The following is a 14,771-nucleotide window of genomic DNA, read 5'->3' as shown; positions in this document are numbered from 1 at the left end:
GAAAGAAAAATTCAGCTCAGTGTCCCCAGTTCTTTGCAATAAATAAAACAAAAACTCATTGCAGCTTTCCAGTGCTTGAAGGGAGCTTGCAGGCAGAAGGGGGACTGACTTCGTACATGTCTGATAGCGATGGGACAAAGAGGAAGGGCTTTAAACTAAAAGAGAGGAAGTTTTAATTAGATGTTAGGAAAACATTTTTTACTCAGAGAATTGGTGAGGTGGACAGGCTGCCTGAAGAGGTTGTGGATGCCTCATTTGTGGAGATGCCCATGGCTGGGACGGATGTGCCTTGGGCAGCCTGCTTGTGGGGAGCACACAGCCCACGGTCGGAGGTGGGACTGGGTGGTCATTAGGGACCATCCAGCCAAAGCCATTCTATGATGATTCTATGATACTGAGCCAACCTCAGTTACACTTTACCATCACTCTAGCAGGTCTTGTATTTACAGTAAACAGATAAGTGGATCTTGCCTGACAAGATCAAAAATTGTAGGTATGCATAAATTAAGTGTGCCCAAGCTGGCTCAGTAAGCCCTAAGGCGATATTATTTTTATTACACCAAATGATTCACACCCTTTGGAATTAAGTGGTGGTCACAAAACAAATGTACTATCCTTTGCAACAGAAGTCAGAAAATAATAAAATACAGTTACACTATTGAGTCTGAGTTTAGTACTAATGGCCTTGGTTTCTGCCAGTTCCCTACAGTAAAACTGCAGGTAACCCAGAGAAAACTCTACTCAAGTAAGCACTGTTGGCTGAGTTCTGATATTACTATTCTGATATTACTGTCATGTATTTCTCCATAAAGCTTTTAGGGAAGAAATAAGGGCCAAAATAAAAAATCTGATTTAATGTTAGCTGAAGGAAAACAGAGAACAAGATTTTTGGCAAAGTAATTCAAGTAATAAGTGAAGAGGAAAATATATCAAACTTGCTCTTAAAGTTGATACATTCATGATGTTTTTCAAATATTGTTTTCTTTTAACCAGATAAAATTAATCATTATGAAGTAATAATACCATGCCACTGGGCCGACCATAATCCCTTCTGGATGACATCTTGATTATCAGATGGTTGATAGTATTATTCTGGTTTTATATGCTAAATTGTGAGAATGATTTTCCCAGTATGTGTCAAACTCTGAGTCAGTTCTGCCACATATATCTGGATGCTTGATTTGCCCTTTGTCTCTGATACAAAGTATTTAAAAAACGGTCTTTGAATTTAAAATTTGTTTGTATTGTCATAATAATTAGGTGGTCTTTCCAGTTAGTTCTTCCTATGCCAAAAGTAAAAATGTACTTCATCTCCTGATACTAGTACCTTGCAGCCTGTATCTAAATAAATGGTGAGACGTTTAAGTGTTTCTGCATCTGGAAAGCAAATCAATCGTTCAATTATCAGAATCTTCCCTCAAATGTGTAATATTGAAATAGTATTCTAGAGAAAGGCTTCTATGCACAAGGGATTACTGAGAGGATCTACAACAGAAAGCACTGAGATCAAATGGCACTGAGTTATTAATGAAAAAATACAGGAAGAAATTCACCTCTTTCATAGAGTGTCTATACCTACAGTGACCATAATCTGACCTCAATTACCTCTGTGTGACCTAATCTAGCACCACCTGTTCAAAAGTGCATACCTAGCTCCTTTTTGCTGTCTCAATTTTTCCTAAGTGTGCTTTGAAATCTAATTAAGTATGGTAGTTATATTTTTGATTTGTTTACAGTTTTATCTTGATTTTATTTACACATTTGAATATTAACACATACAAACATGTAGAAACCAAACCTGAGAGTAATTTTCTTAATAAAAATTATTGACTGCTTGATAAACATTTGCTATGAAGCTTAGAATTTTGAATCCATCTCGCTTGTAATTAAAATGCATTTTCAAATTACCTCCCTAAGCTGCAGTTTTATGCCTTGGGTAAATGTATGGAAGAACTATGCTCTCCATTTTTGAAATCTTTTCTTTTTCCCTCTGATGCCTTTCATGGCTTTGTCTCGTGCTACATATTTTCTGTCATTGACCAAATGATACTGGAAGAGTTGGAGAGATTTATTTATCATGGATATCCCCATCATCTGCCTATTAAGTCTTCTAGGAAATATTTTTATGCTCTCTCTTAGGAATAGTGTGAGAAGAGCCCTTTGTACATATTTTCAAAGCTACTTAGTTATCCTCCTCTGAATCCTCCTTAAAACTTAACATCAGCTTGAGATCTGTCAAAATGTGCAATGTTGAAGTCAGAGTATTATCAAGACCTTTACTTCCCACACTTTTTTCATGTTTTCTTATCTTCCTCTTTTTCCATGTGTTATGCGTGTTTTACTTGCACTGTAAGCTCTTTTGGGTAAATGTTGCCATTTTATTTACACTGGTGTGTCCTAGTTTTACACTCCTTGATGATACGTTAATGCGTATTAATATATGTATTAAGAAAAAATACAGATGCTGATTAAAATAACCACACAACTATTAATGGTATCTAAACAACAATTAATATTTGTATCTCCACTGCTAAAGCTGTTTTTGTTGCCTATGTTTTTAATCATGTTGGTCAATTGCCATAGCTTACATTCTTACTTTTTAACCTCAAAATAATTATTAAATATTACAGAATATCATGTTCACACAGTATTGTTTTGGCCTGTTGTAGTGTTCTGTCTCAAAACAAGCTAGGTGAAATATATTTCTTTCCCATAATTGTTACACTGGTCCACTGCAGTAATAAAGTTGTCATATGGAACATGTAATGGGCCACTTTACACTGTTGAAACTGCTTTTTTATTACAACTGTTTGTAACTTTATGATGTCTTCATAAATGTGATCCATGACAATAATAAAATTGTTGAACAAATACAGCAAGTTACTGTTTGCTTCCTTGAACTCTGAAAGTTGTCTCAACTTTGTTGATGATCATACTTCAAGCTCTCAATGTTAAGAGGAAGTTAACCAGAAACTTCTATTATAAATACATGTAGCAGCTTAGAGCATCCATGTCTATTTCAGGTGATTTGACTATGTTTACCAAGACTTTTAAATGAGATTGTCTTTGAGTTACCATTGTCTAAGACAAGAGAGCATATCAATATGTGCAGCACTGTGGTGTTTTCGGGGTGAGAACACTATAAAGTAATAGGTAATTTCTCTGGTAGATAATTTACAATTTTTGAGCCCTGATTTCAAAAAGAAAACTGTGTGATGTCTATACAGAGTTCTCTGTCCAAAGTGTTTTCTCTGCACTAAATAACTGTTGCTTAGGACACACTAATACCTCTCTGTACCTTTCTGTATGTTCCCTTGTTAGTCTGCGTGTACTGCTGTATTGCCCTTGTTTTATTCTGGCTTCTGTGTCTCTTACTGAAGTTCATCTACATAAAGCTTGCTGAGTTGTCACAGCCATGCAATATTCAATGTAAACATGGTTGAAAAATTTAAAGATATTTTAAGAATGGGGATATGTAGTGGTAAAGTGCTAGTTTCTACTTTGTGATGTCTGAATTGAATCTATCTTCAGTTCTGAAGCTCTACTAAGCCACTGCAGAGGTGTACAAATCAGGTCAAAGTCATTTTGAGAATCTATTTCAGCCATTCAACCATTTCATACCAACCATTCAGTTATTGTCCTTTGGAAGTTTCTCTGGACTCAGATACTAACCACGGGGGTTATTAAGTGGAAATTGCATCTTTTTTGCCTTCAGACAGACAAGCTTGAATGTCTGACAAAAACCCTCTAGATAGCATTTTACCAACTATATTTTAAGATGAATTGACTGAGACACAAAGCACAGAAATACAAAGTTATGAGCTAGCACTACATTTCTGAGTTCACTTTTGTGTCAGAAATTGACCTTCTGTACTGATTAAATCATAGGATATGATGCCTGGAGACAACAGGGCAAGCCAACAGCAGTAGCTATGAGTTTGGGTTTACTTATTTTGTGAGAATTTAACCTGATTGTTTGAGTATAATAATCTCAACCTTTCACGGTCACACCATTGCAGAACCAAAGAATACAAAGGAGACTGCATAGATTGAAACAAGAGCAGCAGTTTTTCTTCTGATTTTGCGTGTTTTCATCCAGTGTAACTGTTTATCAATTCAGAAGCTTTTTCTTCAGGAAAAGAAATTGTTTCTTACATTTGCTGTCTTTGATATCCACTTTTGGAATAAATTCATGTGTTAAACTCACCACATTGCCTAGATAAATCTCAATATACTATGTCCCTTCCTCTCTCCAGGGTTGTGGTTTTATATTGCATTCAAGATTTAGATTTTAGAGACACACTGAAAGTTTAGGCTACATTGCTTTTGTATTATAAATATGAATTCAGATTGTGAATAAATAATAGTTGAACTGACTGTCAGACCCTCACTGGTGTAGATGGTCCCACTGGCTTTTTTGGAAAAGTATCCAGTAAATGACTACTCTCTCATCAGCAGAATTAATTCAACTAAGAGATACACAGGGCTACTGCCTGGAGCTCTATGCCAAGCAGGGTGCATAAGGTCATTTAAAAAAAGGGATGCATACCTTTCCTTCTGACCTGGGACTCAATTAGTTGGAAGCAATACATGTAATGGCATACAACGTAGCTATTACTAAATCAGCTTAGAATTGTCTATAGTCATCTTTTCATTGTCTTGACTTTCATGAACACGTTCATATGTGCCTTTTCAGATAAAAATGATCTTCTAAAATGTTAATCAAAAGCATCACTAAGCTAAAAATTCCTGTTGGTCAAGTCCAGTGTCCTTATTGTCTGTTCATCTCCCAGTAGCCTTGGAGTTCTTTATTTACAAACAAATCTAGTCCAGCTCAAAAATTTGAAATTTTACAACCTTGCCAATCACCATAACGATAACATCTGTAGATCTATTCAGAAAGGTAGCCTCATCATGTAGGCTTTACTTAAAAGCAGAATTTCATAGTTTTATGTTTCCATATTGTTATGGATCTCTTGTCATTGCTTTTTTATTTCTAGGATATACATTTTAACGCATGTCTGTTACCCAAATTATTATCCATATGTTTAGAAATGGTGGTTGCATCCTCCTTTCTGTTTAGTTTTTAGTTTATGCACCAGTTATTCTATTTTATTAAACCAGTCTAACGCAAGTTAAACACCATTAATTTGAGTGATAAACAGAGGCATAATAATACTAAGAGACTGGAATTATAAAAAACTTGAATTAGAATGTATATTATCTGACTTTCTTGGGTTTATCTACTAAATATATTTTTTTTATGCAATAATGGGGATTAATTCTGGAATTTTGATTAAAAAGCTTCAGAACCTTCATAAAAATAGTGAATAGAAAATGCAATACTTTTGTTACATTCTACCACTGGTAGCACTGAACACAACACAGCCTTTTGCTGTTTTTCTCACAGAAATTTCCTGTACTTAAGTGTACATACACACACATATGTAAATAACCTGCTCAAATTGGCAGATTAAGTTATAGAAAAGTGGAAAGTTATTAGGACTTTGTTTCACTTAGCATATTTGAAATATCCTAAAACTTAATATAAAGTCATATAAAGAATAATGTCATACTTACACTATAGAGTTGTTGTACAGACCTCCATCCAAACAGGTCATAATTTTGAGCTGCTATGCTATAAGATGCCTTATTATGACTCAATAAAATAAAATGATCAAGCTTCAAAATAGAAATAATACTTCTGGGGTTTGTTTGTAAAAATAGTCTGTCAGAATTTTCACTTAAAACATGTATTTGCTATGTAACATTTCTTGTCAAGAGGAGCGACATTAACTTTCTTCCCCCCATTTATTGCAACACATTTCTTGTATTACATATATTCTACTATGTATTATCTGTATTCATATATGAAAGGCAACTCTGTGACTTTAAGATTGGAATTCATAATAACAAGCAATAAAAATATGTGGGTGTCTTTCATTCTACAGACATTACTCCACTAATTTGTTTTAGTGAAATCCATTTCAAGAATAATAGATGGTGCATTGTGGCTTGAATTAACCCTTGTACTGGTAATTCACTCTCCAGAAAGTGCTCAGAATTTGCATGAATATGTTACTTCACATAATAGGACTAATTTATCACGTCTGACTCCCTTGGAGTCAGAATAACAAGATATAATGAGAAAACACATCATTTATATTTACAAGATTATACTTAGAAAGAGTACTGTATGACAGCTCAAAGAAATGATAGTTTGCAGTAGTCAGGTTTAAAATGTGCATATCCTACACAATGCCAGCTATTGACTCATGCTTAGTTTCTAAACTCCCAACTATGTGAAATTATGGACAAAGTAGTAAGCAGGAATCCAAATCCCTTTTCGAGTGTGACTGATATCTGGTTTCTAAAAATGGAGACTGATGTGGAAGGTAAGCATTTGAGTTCAAAACAGTGAACCTCCAAATAACTGCTCAGCCTGGACTTAAATCTGCTATCTGGGCATACTAGCTCTAGTTCTACATCTTCTAGTTCAGGGATGAGCAAAACAGCCTGCAGCTTCTTTCACATCTGTAAGATCAATATGTAAGCATTTTCAGGGAACTCTCCTGGCATCCACCAGAGCCTGCCCAGTTGCACAGAGTCTCTGAGTGAAGACCTGTGGTTTTGTGTGGGTTTGTAAGTGACTGAAGAGAAGCAGCACATTAAATGAGACAGAGATATTAGCAGAGGTATATAGAATAGCAAAGTGGATGATAGAAATACTCCCACCCTGTATTTTCTTCTCTACAAAATACAATTGAACTTCATTTATTTTTTTTCTTTTATATTAGATGCATCATCTTTCTTTATTGTACTCCTTTGAGGAACTGCATGCATTACTTGGAGGCTAGAAAAGGTTGTGGAAACATGCCAATTTAATGATCTTTAATCAAGCAAGTTATTGGGACTATGTCAACAAAGGAGAGGAACAGGTGATTGCGAGAAATTGTCCTTGCCCTATGTCATAACAACTCAAACAAAATTTCACTGATTTTTCCATCTCATTTATTATGTTGTTGTTATTTTTTTGTTGAGTTGTAAGAAATTTTCATAAATACTGAAGTATTGACTTAATCCATAGATGTCACGGTATTTAGTGGAATTTTGTCCAAAAGACTTATCCCAGTAAACACTGTTTAAAATTATACTACTTGCAGACTTTGAGAGAAAATACATCATTTTATTTGTATAGAAATCTTTCCTAGCATTTTTTAAATTTCAGTAATCCTTGAATTGAAAATATGATCATGCCTAAGTAACGTACCTCCTGGGAGATACTTTAATCAGTAAAATCATTATTGGAACAAAGGTGGTTGCTGTCTTTTAAGCTTTGACTGAAAAAGTGCCATCACTTTTCTCTAAGTGATTGCTAAAGTTGTTCTATGCTATATTTATTGTTGTTATGAGAGTTTGCTCCAATCAAGCATGCATTCTAATAGACTTTAGTGTGTAATTTCATGTCAGGCATACAAATTGTTCCATTCTACACACACACAAAAAGTATATAGAATCAGGGATTGTGCTACCTTCTAGTACCAGAAATATGTCGTAGTATCCAGTGCTTTGTTAAAAACAGCTTCATCAATGTAAGATAGTGATAGCACATTCTTTTCACATGCTTACTCTGGCAAATGATTCACATTCTTTGTGTGAAAGGCTGGTGTCAACTTGGTTTGTGATTTTTATCACCTTAGCAGTTTCAATTTTCTTTCCTGTAACATTTGCTTTGAAATTTAAACTGTTACCCTTTCTGTCCTTATTTGTTGTTGTTGTTGTTGTTGTTTGTTTGTTTGTTTTTCTGTGATTTCCCCATAGTGGTTTGTGTACTACTAAACTGTCAGATAGTTCTGTGACACTCCCAATTGCTACATGGGTATGTGAAATTAAATGAGACTGAGTCTGTTCAGCCATTTGAAATAAAATCTGTTGTGCTAGAATATTAATCAGGTATTAAATAGATCAGATAATGTGAAAGGAGTACATTTGTAGTTTTAAAAATTAGCATGTCCTTTTTCTGCAATTTATTTTTTGATCTTTGAAAGATATTCCACCAAAAGCATCATCTTTGAATAGTGTTTACTCCTAAAGCTATAGAAGCATTAGTTATAAATAAAGCTTCTACTTGTTTTTAAGATCTTACATTCATTAGCTTTGTACATATCTGGCTTTGAAGTAGCAAATACAGACTCCTGCTAGTCTACAGAAAGTATGAAATTATGATTCTATCTACAGTGTATCAGAAGTAGCAGAAGAAAAAGAATATCATTTCAGTGTCTCGCTCATGAAAACAGGTTTCAGTCAAGGAGAAAAACAGATTAAAAATCAATTTGTGTAATAAACATAATACTCAGAAGCTGAAAAATATATCTAGGAGATGTAATAAAATTCCCTTGAAACCAGATGGGACATAGAACTTCCCCTACGTTTGACATAGTCAGATATGTGCATGGACTTTCGATCAGAATTTTTCAGTGTTTGTCTTGTGAAACAGAAGCAGCACTAGAGTCCGTGAGCTGTATGTATTTAAGTGAATTCTAATGATTTTAAACTAACGGAAACAAACTCAACAGAGTAAGGATACCACTGAGAATGACTCTTGATTAACAAATGACATTGTAGTTACATACACAGCTGGATCATCTGCATCTGGTCGTGCTGACCACTACTGTCTTATAGAGCAGTAAAGATTAATAAATATTTGTGTATATATGCACACAAACAGACTTTGAAATTAAAATTAATGAATTATAGGTTATCACTTAATTTCACTGTGATGTCCATATGTTCCAGTTAAAATTAAGGATATCATTGCAAGAAATGCCTTTCATTTCCAGCTGATAGTTAAACATATTTCACTTTTTACTACTCCAGAATTGTAAAATCCTGATTATCAGAATTAAAAATTTGACAATACTAGAAAAAAATAAATAAAAAAAAATCCAGGTTGAAATAAATGCCATGAGTAATTTACATTTGTTTCATGTTAGGAGTTGTGATTTTGTATGGTTACATCCTCCTATACAAATGCACTAGTACACAGAGAATGAGAGCATTACATTAGTCTTTCTATGCATTGATCTGGAATATGCCAAGCAGACAATCCATGTCACGTAATTCATTTTGTCATCTTTTCCTCAGGAACTGGATGTTTCCTCCAGGAAAGAGTAATGATAAACAGGTCCTTAAACTTTTCGTATCTTGACGATGAATTCTTGGCAGAGAGCGGCAGTGAAGAAGATGTCATCTGAAACAACTCTTTGGTAATCACAGTGATAGGAGTACATTCAAAAATTTTTGCTGTACAGCACTGCCTTGTGCCTTCATAATCTCTGATCAGCACATTTTCATTGCGTCTACTCTTGTCTGGCATTGCCATGTCCCATGTCAGTCCCTAAACTGCCTTGAGCATGACACGAAAGCTCATATGGAGGTTGTCAAGATATCACTTGCAATTTGTCAAGAACTTCACCACAGAACTTTTATCCATACAGCCTTTGTTGGAAGCCATGTCAAATCTTCTGGTAGACCAGCTTGTTGGTAGCAGAGTCCAAGTAAACTAGCATAGTCTGATTGGTGTTACATTTTTATCTAAGCAGATTTTGAGCTGTCTTGGCACTCTGAACAAATTTGATGTAATGTCACCTAGGCATAGGTGGTGTGATGGCAAGCATCACATAGGGTTTCTGTTTTTCCTTAACACTGATGGCAGCAAATGCATATTTTTAAGGTAAAACTTACATTCATTAAAAGGGACAGTCTGCAAATACAGTCAAAACAATGCATGTGCACATTGTGATTAGGCAGGACAATGTACAAGTGCACACACACGCAGACCCAAAAAATATGATGTCCAGTAAGCACCAGCTCACACCATATAGTTATCATGAGGGAGCCACATATCTGTGAATTTACAGGATACTATATCATAAACTTACTGCTGCATACTGTTTTTTTATTTTAGTTGAATTTCCACACTTATTCACTAGGTGGCAATGTAGTATGCAATTTGCAGCAAATTTGCAGCAGAGCAGTTCTGATCTGAGATGATTGCACCAGGTAATTGTTTCACTCTGGATTGCAATTGAGAAATGTTGGTTAACTCAGTCTTTTTTTCTTTTCTCTTTTTCTTTCTTTTTTTTTTCTTTTTTTTTTCTTTTTTTCTTTCTTTCTTTTTTCTTTTTTTTTTTCTGATAAGAATTAAAACCTTATGTAGAAAAGACATGAGACCAGGATGGGTTGCAAATTTTGTACGAACTGCATAATCTGTCTTAAAGTAGTTCCAGAGGGACAGTAGACTCTCCCTTATCTCTGCTCTTATGCCTGAACTGCCTAAAATGGAGTATAGTATCAACGGGAGCACATGTAGGTCAGTCAGCTCAGTGGGAAAAGTTAATCTCCTGGCTATGTCAGAAACCAGGTTACAGTCAGGAATTAGCAATATTTGCTGATTGGAAGGAGTTTCTGAAGCATACCTACTCTGATTGTGTTAGTGTTATAAGCATGATGAACAGAACAATGTGGATAGTGTCATCTATGAATTCCTTTTTTTTATTCCCTTGGAGCTCAGAGAAATCTCAGAGAGATGGGCAGGAGGCAGTAGAGTCACCAGCTAGAGGGAGCTGGTAGCTCTCTCCTGAAAACTTGCAGCAGGACCAGGTCTGGTAGAGCCAAAGGACTGCAGTGGTGGAGACAGCCAGTGGGACTAGTTGCAATTCCGCTTCTAAGATTCACAGTGCATAAAATGGATAGGCTGCCTGCAGGATTTGATCATCTCAATATTCAATCTTATTTTTATGGACATAAAATATGAAGCATTAAAATACAGATACTATCTTTTATAGACCCACTATGTTCTTTTTCTCATTTGCCCTGTGAATTAAAGAAACACTTTATGTCAGACAGATTTGAGATTTGCTGGCTTTAAGCATGGCCTCGTGTAAAGCCAAATGCCTGTTTAGGTCTCTGTAGGCAGCCTTTTGTTTTCTTAAATTTCATTACATGACTTGAATGGTTAATTTTGTTGTCTTTTAAGTAGTCCATATTTTTTTTTCTCCAGGGTAATAGACAATGCTTATGTTTAAGAGTGTTTTCTTCCATGGTGCTTTATTACCCTCACAGATTATTCTGCCTGACCCAGCATTGTTTTGGCCTGGGAAATTTTTCTTAAACTGTCTCAGTTATCCCTGCATTACTTTGACAGACTGTGTCCCTGCTGTAATTGTCAAGTGGACAATAATTTGGGACACTTCATTATTTTTGGATTAGGCCTGCTATATATCTCTGAGTTTCCGCTGTTTTTGATTTGTTTTCTTAGGGGACTAGCTAAGAAGTAGCCATTGGCTATTGTTAAAATACATGCTGTAATTCAGCATGACTCATACTATATTTTATATTTCTTTTTACAGTCTATATTAAAAGCAGACCATCCTCCCAAACTTCAGAAGTCTTCTGCAATCAGAGGACACTCTCAGCCTGGGGAGATTAGGATCAACCCCCCACCAGAACTTTATGAACCCTGCTACAACAATTCTTTATTATTTTGTCTTAGTAGGAACGTGCAGTGGCATCAGAGCTTTAAGAAGAGTATAGGCTGTTTATCATCAGCGTAGAACTAGTGAAGCATGAATATCAACTCCTTAAGTACTTACAAACGCAAAAATGGACAGACACCTGCAAAAGTTCTGCAATTCCATTACAACTTTTTTTTTTTTTTTTCATGAAATCTTCCTTGAGCTGCTGCGGGCTCTGCAGGTGTTGAGATCAGCAGTGTAGTACCTCATGTGCAATGATTTGTATGTAATAGATTTCCATACTGATGTATATATTAAGTGTAAACGCACAGTTTTGGGCACTGCTGAGCCTTCCCAGTAGCCCTGAGTGGGGTCTCCTTTGATTTATATGTGTGTAAACACAGACACACATGCAGGTACACACAAGCCTGCTAGGAGTTTTTCTTTTGAGATGCCCACCAGCATCCTTAAAATGTATTTGTTCTTAATTCACTCCTACTTTACACAGAATCACAGAATCAAGAATGGCCCGGGTCGGAAGGGAACTCAAGGATCATGAATCTCCAGCCCTCCTGCCACAGGCAGGGCCATCAACCTCCCCATTTAATACTAGACCAGGCTGCCCAGGGCCCCATCCAATCTGGCCTTGAACACCTCCAGGGACGGGGCATCCACAGCCTCTCTGGGCAGCCTGTTCCAGCACCTCACCACTCTCTATGTAAAGAACTTCCTCCTGACATCCAAATCTTCCCTCCCTCAACTTCAAACCATTTCCCTCTGTCCTGCCGTTATCTACCCTTTCAAAGAGTTGAACTTTAACTTCAAAATATGTAATTAGAAGTAACTTAATTACACAGGAACCTTTTATCACTGAGCAGTTGGATATAAATATTTGTCTTTTGCACTGAAAAACAGGAAAGCCGTTCCCTACATGGCTTTATCAAGGTTTATTTTTCTAGCAAAGCACTTCTCACAGCTTTTAGATAGGTATATAGATTGGTTTTCTCTAGATTGAATTTACAATGGGATGTTTGGAGAGCAGGTTTTGTTGTACTATCTTCATACTTACCGATGCAAAGGCAAAATTTTTTTTTTTAACAGTAGGAACATCTATGGTTGTTTATTTTAATAGCAAGAACAAGAATCTCTCAAATCTCCTGCCCATTTCACGTAAGGTGGTTTTTTTCCTGTAGAACTAGAAGGGAGAGTGTAAATAATCAATTTACTGTCTGTTTTTATCTTTCATCTATACATGGCTGAAGTGGAGACACCCAGCTATAGTGACTGTGGCCCTAGTTCTACAAAAAACAGTATATATCCTTACTTAATATGAAGCCTACGCCATGATACCACCCTTCATTGTGAGCCTTGTAAAATCTGATGTTCTTGCTCTTAAAACTCTCTTTGTGAATCACATGTTCAAGAATGAATATCAGCTTTCAGCTAAGAAAATATTTACACTTTTATCTTCCTATTAACAGAAGGATGTTTGAAAATATGACTTGAATATACTAAAAGGCTTTTAAAGTCAGCAGATAAAAGAATAAAAAGTATTTTCAAATGATTATGATATTTAAAGAAAATCTTATATTTTTGGAAGGCAGTGATTACTGAATCCTGGGCATTCAGGGGACAGACAAAAGAAGAGCTTCTAAGTGGAGGTGAGACTTTCAAAAATACCAGCAGGCACAATTATCCTGTGCTTTGCTGATTTCAATGAAGCTGACTTTCCAAGCAGCTGATAAGAAAACAGCTGCTTTCTGGTAATGGTAGAATTAGTACCCTGTACAATCAGTATGAATATAACTCCTGCCCTTCAGAGTGACTGGCACTCCTGACATATAATAGCAATGGTATTTACATTATATTTACTGGGTAATGAAACTGAGCAGAGGCTATAGGATTCTCAGGGCTTTTGAGTACTGATAACAGAAACTCCTGATGGAGCATGTAGTTGGTAATAACAAACAATAACTGTTCTTTGTTTTATATATTTGAATCCATATCTATTGAGCTGAGTGGAGCTGTCGATATATTTCCCAAGTATTAAGATTTCTTGAAAAGTGGGGAAGAAAAGGTGATGTTGAATCTAAGATATAAAAGATAAAAGGAAACTACAAAATTAACAGTTCTGAATTTACCTTCTCTGATTCTGTTAGAGAAAAATACATCATGATGGATCTGACATCCCAAGAGAGTTGCAGCTCTGTGCCCCTAGGATCAGTGTGTACTCTTTCACACCTGTATGCTGAAGCTGAGGTTCTGCTGGGGCAGCCCTGAGTTAGACTTGGACAGAGTGTTTATTCCTTGGGAGTGAGTAATTTGTGTTCCTACCTGATTTTGTGCCTCTGTAGTCCTCTGGGTTTGTGGAGATGGGCCTCTGATGGGCTGCTGGTTTGTGGTGGGTCTAGGAATAGCCCAGCAAGACACTAATTGGGATCCCTCTGGCTGTTGTTTCCTTAGATTCCTTTGTGGATGTGCACAGGGGGTTTTATCACATATGCTGATATGCTGCAGTGGCACTTGCTTAAAAAGATCCAGGATATCTCAGTTGCTGTATGTTAAAATTACTTGTAGATAGAATACATTGCTTGCATGAACTCTGTCACCTAGGAAAAGATGGTGATATCATTTATTGCAGGTTTTTTTTTAGGTAAATACAAGGTGAATATATGTAATTACATTTACTTTCTGCATGGGAATTGCCAGGTCACAGACTGAACCAATGGTTGAGTACCAGGTGAGAAGGTGTGGCTAACCTAAGGAGCTCAGGTGCAAGAAATGCACCTGAGTGACCAGACCAGAGTGACCTTTTTTGTCCTCTTCCATCACTTCATTGTTCTTGCATTCCAGTAGAAGGTACTGTCATCCCCTTCCTTTGTTCCACTTGCTTTACAAAAATTTCTGAAATTTAAAACTGGCAGTAACATAACATAGCAGTTATACCTGATGTAGGGCTTACTTTCTTAAAGCTCACTGTAGCCTTGTTTGCTCAAATGCTTGATGAAGAGAAATAATAATTGAAAAAACAGTGCTCATTTCTAGCTATGTCAGTGAAACCCGTTGACTAGTGACTGCAGTTCAGGATGTATGTTGTTGGTTTTTTGATGCTGTAAGTACTATCAATCTTATTTGAAAGCCGTAGTCCTTATAAAATACTTTAGAAATACTGTAGTATATTCAGAAATAGTTTAGAGTTAGTTTAGTTTACTTTAGAGATACTATGATGTTAATGCTATCTTTTTTTTGGCTCAA

This window comes from Meleagris gallopavo, chromosome 4, assembly GCF_905368555.1.
Source record: "Meleagris gallopavo chromosome 4, MGAL_WU_HG_1.1, whole genome shotgun sequence".
Taxonomy (NCBI): Eukaryota; Metazoa; Chordata; class Aves; order Galliformes; family Phasianidae; genus Meleagris; species Meleagris gallopavo.
Note: the sequence above shows the minus strand (reverse complement) of the source record.